Source organism: Oryza sativa, chromosome 12 (assembly GCF_034140825.1).
Source record: "Oryza sativa Japonica Group chromosome 12, ASM3414082v1".
NCBI classification, from domain to species: Eukaryota; Viridiplantae; Streptophyta; class Magnoliopsida; order Poales; family Poaceae; genus Oryza; species Oryza sativa.
The window spans coordinates 26,106,146-26,111,794 of record NC_089046.1 but is presented as its reverse complement, the minus strand read 5'-3'; positions in this window follow the sequence as shown (position 1 = coordinate 26,111,794).

Genomic DNA, 5,649 nt, shown 5'->3' with positions numbered 1-5,649 from the left:
GTTTTAAATCACACAGGTGGCAATTTCATATGTATGTTAATTAGAGTTTTTAACATTTAATTTACTAGCATTCATATGCTAATTATAATTGACTAGAGGATTTTTAAAAGTTTTAAATCACGCAAGTGGCAATTTCATATGTTAATTAGAGTTTTTAACATTTAATTTACTATCATTCATATGCTAATTATAATTGACTGGAGAATTTTTAAAAGTATTAAATTTAATATATTTTTAAAACTATCATTCATATATTAGAGTTTTTCACAATTTAATTTACTATCTTTCATATGCTACTTATATATGACTATTCGAATTTTTAAAAGGTTTAAATCATGCATGTGGCATTTACATATGTTAATTAGAGTTTTTAGCATTTAATTTAATATAATTCCTACGCTAAGTACATATGATGATTACAATTTTTATTAATTTTAAATCATGCAGTATGTACATACATATCTTAATTAGAGTTTTTACCAATATAATAATATCATTCATATATATGCTAAGTATATATGATTATTGGAATTTTTATTAATTATATTTGCTTATTACGATTTATCCACTTAATTTATTACAGACAAAAATAATTTTTCGAAGTAATTGTCATTAATCTTTGTACTTTAAATAATGTTAATGCATTAACTTCTATTTTATAAACACATATGTAAGCGAAAATCATATGCAGTGCTATAATCTTTAGTCCCGGTTCTTAACCCTAACCGGGTTTAAAAAGAATTTCGAAATAGCGAGAACGTGAACGAGAACGAGAACGATCGAACGAACGAGAGCGAGAACGAGAACGATCGAACGAAGACAAGCGAGAACGAGGGAACGAACGTGAATGAGAACAAGCGAACGAACGTGAATGAGAACGAGCGAACGAACATGAACGAGCTAGGGAACGTGAACGAGCGAACGAACGAGGACGAACGTTAACGTGAAATATATATATATATATATATATATATATATATATATATATATATATATATATATATATATGTTACTTCGCATTTATCCTAATACATCTTTTTGTATCTTGCAGAAAAGACGTGTTGTCGGAGTCGTCCGTCAAGCCTGAGTGGAAGAGCTAGCCCTAGAAGGAATTGGAGCAGGCAAGTGACGTAATAATATAAATGATTGTTATATTTGTAATGCAATTAATTAAGATTATTAGACCTGTAATTAGACTTATCATATAAGATTGTGTAGTGTTCTAATATTATTTGAGTTTTAATATAAGATTATTTTATTGCAAATTAGACTTAGTATGACATTATTGACTACGGAATTGGTGCGACTCCTAGCAATTGACTATTGTAGTCTTAATTAGACTTAGCATATACGCACGAAACACTTAGCATACATGACTATTTTAGTCTTAGCATGTAATATTATTTGAGTTTTAATATAAGATTACTTTATTTGTAATTAGACTTAGTATGTAATTATTGACTACGGAATTGGTGCGACAAGTAGCAATTGACTATTGTAGTCTTAATTAGACTTAGCATATACGCACGAAACACTTAGCATATACATGACTATTTTAGTCTTAGCATGTAATATTATTTGAGTTTTAATATAAGATTATTTTATTTGTAATTAGACTTAGTATATAATTATTTACTAGCTAGGGTTGTATAATATACGTCACCTAGACTTAGCTTATATCACGATTTGTAATTAGACTTAGCACGTAAGGTTGTGTAGGGTTCTAATGTACGACATTTACACTTAGCATACATGACTTAGATAATTAAAACATAAATGTCTCATGACTTAGCAGATGTTTCTTGTATCAACAGATGGCTGACCGCGATGAGGAACAGATATTGTACGATACAATCGCGGAGGGAAGCAGCCAGTACTGGAATGAAGAAGAGGGGAACGAGGATCCAAACCAGTACTTGAACGAGGAAGGGAACGTGGAGAGGGATGCGGAGGGGAACCAGCAGGGGCACGTGGAAAGGGATGTGGAGGGGAACCAGGAGGAGGAGGCTAGTGGTAGTCAACCCTCCGTTGGACAGAAGAGGGCACGCGGGCAACGAGGTGCAGCGAAGAAGCTTGAGGGTCGGCACATCATAACGGAAGTGGAAGAAGATGGACGTCCTAGTGCCCCGGCCGAAGCCGCCAAGAACTATGTACGTCACAGCGGTTGGGTTGTGCGGGATAACGTGCCTGTCAGTACGGTGTACTGGCGAAGAATAAGGGCACGCGGAGATCATGAGAGCTTTGTCCCAGATTCGGAGAAAGAGATGCTGTGGACCACAATGCTCGAGACATTCACCCTTCCTGCGGGTACAGAGGACAAAGTGAAAAGGTGGACTCTGAAGAAAATGGCAGAACAGTTTCAGAGCTTCAAGGGAGATCTGTATCAGAAGTATATACTGAAGGGGCAGACACCGAACTTCGACACATTCCCAAAGCTAAGGGATCACTGGGACGAGTTCGTTGCATATAAGACAGGTGAACAAGGGCAGGCGATGATGGAAAGAAACAAAGAAAATGCAGCCAAGAAGATGTACCATCACCACTTGGGGTCAGGAGGCTATAGCGTCGCGATGCCGAACTGGGAGCAGATGGAGGCTAGCTTGATTGAGAGGGGTATCGAACCGGCAACAGCCAATTGGCCGGAACGATCGAAGTTCTGGTACTATGCTCACGGTGGAACGCTCAACCCAGCTGATGGCTCACTGGTCTTCGGCGATCAGATGCGAGAGGCTGCGCGACGACTAACAGATGCAGTGGAAGCCTCCTCTCAGGGCACGTTCCGACCAGACAGAGATAGGGACGAGCTGACACTCGCCCTGCAGACTCCAGAGCATCCAGGACGAACACGAGGGAAAGGGGTGATTCCTTGGAAGATTGGTTTCAAGGAGGACATCTACACGTACAGGAGTCGGATGAGGAGCAAGAGAGATACCGAGGCGAAGATTGCAGACCTAGAGTTCCGGGTATCGAGCTACGAACTCAACATGCAAGAGGAGGTGGCAAGGAAGGTTGATGAACGCATGGCCGCACATCGGTCCCATGATCCCCAGCCGACCATTCCTCCTGCAATGGTGAGCCCATTAGGAAACCGTAGCAGCTGCGCCTCAATGGGGCAGGTAGGATCACAGAGCATGGACGCCATGCAAACACAGGACGAATCGACCCGTCCCGTTGATGACATCACTCAGCGGACACCATGTGAGCTGCATATTCCTTTCAAGAACTTATCAATAAAGGTAAGATTTAGCCATTCCGCTAGTTGCTGCTTATATATGTTGATTACTAATAAATAATCTCTCACAACATGAAGGTGGCGTCGGGCATGGCCATCCCAACGGACCCTTCAGGTACTTACCACTGCAGGCCGATTCCAGCAGGATACTCGAAGGTCGAAGTTGAGTTGGTCGAAGGCGCGTACGAGGACCTCGAGCTGGATTACCCTGGAGGAGACGGTGAGACGCATCTACGAGACACATGCCATGCCATTATTCTACGGCGCAGGCGGTACATCATCCTCCCTGGGCGACAAGCGGCGTCTCGTGCACTATCTCCTCCGGCTCCGCCATCTCCTCCTCAGGATCCTGCACCGTCTCCTCCTCATGCTCCGCCAGCACCGTCTCCAGCTCAGGCTCCAGCATCGACTCCTCCTCAGGATCCTGCACCGACTCCTCCTCGTGCTCCTACACCTACTCCCCCGCAAGCTCCTCTTCCGGCACCTTCAAAGTCAAGGGCCCCCCCAGCTCCACCGCCTGCCCACACAAGGGCAACGAAGAAGGCGAAAGTTGACGCCGCCAAGAACAAGGACCCGGGGTACGATTGCACGCAAGAGGAGCTTGACGCTTACGTTGCATCAGAAATCAAGAGACAATTCAAGCCTCGAAGTCCAGAAAAGAAGATTCCTATAGACCCCAGTGTCAGGAACTTCTTCAGGGGTATGTCTGCATCTGTCAAAGAGGCCATCAAGCTATCGGACTATGAGCGAACGCTGAAGAAAGCATCTTCTGGAAAGTCCAAACCAGTCCCTCAGCTTGGAGAGCAACCAAACCAGGAGATCGAGCCGTTGGTGACCGGTAAAGAAATGACGATAGAACAATTTATTACTGACACCGGTCTAACTACGGATCAATTGCTAGGAGTCGCACCAATCGAAAAGGCGGAAGTGAAATACATGTACGAACTCGGTAAACCGCTTGTCAAGCCTGAGCTGCTGCAGTCCCTACCCACACAAATGTACAAGTTCCATCAGCTGTACATGGAGATGAGCGCCACCGGTAGAGAGATGATCGGAGTGAGGATCAGGGACACGGACTTCTTGCAAGGAGATGACATTCTCTGGATCAATTTCAGGGGAATCTACGAACTATACCAGCTAGACGCCCTCGACGTCTCTATTATGAGTTGCTGGATTTTGTAAGTATATCGTTCAGTTAGATTTCTTACTATACGTCTCCTTTAATTAATTAGGTCCTTGTATATAAGTAGACCATAGAAAATAATATACTCCCTTTTATCGTTGTAGAATGGAGATTCAAAGGGCCCGACGGCGGAGGGTTTTCGATACTGGATTCATCGACCCTCGGAAAGTAAACGTCGCAATGCTCGACCAATATCCACAAGAAACAGAGGACAATCTCGTCCATCTCCTGAAGGCGCAGCATTACAAGACGTTCATACTGTTGCCATACAACACAGAGTTAGTTTAATTTTACTGTCTTCCTACATACCAAATTTCATTCCCGTACGAACTTGCTAAGTGTTTCATATGTAATGCATCCCACGCACATTGCAGATTCCACTGGGTGCTTTTACTCATCGACCTGGAGGCCTGCACCGTCAACGTATATGACTCAATGGATAAAAAAGAGTCTACGTTTGACAAGGTTTTCGAACTTATAGACAGGTACCGTCATAAGTTCCTTTGTTAATTAAGAAAATCTTGTTATGTTAATTGCTACTACGAATCATAGCTTTAAACTCCATGTGGTCCGCGGCAAATGGAGAGAAAGACTTAGGCGGAAGTTCAAATTTCCTGTGAGTACACATGCTCTACATTTATATTTCTCCGATTCAAATACATACAAGTGTATATTAATTAGATCTCTCGTTGTTTGTCATTTATTTATAGTGCGCAAAGCAAAAGCAGGGAACTAACTTGTGCGGTTATTACGTGTGCGAGTATTGCCACTGCCTTGCAGACCAAATCATCACCACAAGAGAGCTCGATGTACGTACAAATAAATTCAAAATTTCATTACGTAGCGATTTCTTGTTTAATTACTAATCAATTTCATACATTCATATAGTTTATTCGCATGAGGGATAACCTGACCACACACAAGGAATTTATCGCGGCGGTTCAAGAACAACTCATGGGATTCATCAACGAAGAAATCCTTGATCCCAAGGGTGAATTCTACTACGACGGAAACACAATTCACCGGTCCTTAGCTTCTGAGCTAGCAGCGAGTACTACTACGTCGAAATCGTAGCTAGCTAGGACATATAATAGATTGTAATTAATACATGACTACATATGTTTCTATATGCATGTGTACACATTTTCTATAATGTAAATATATTTTGGTCATATATATATATCTATATACATATGCATTTGCATAACATATATATGTATAAATACATATATAT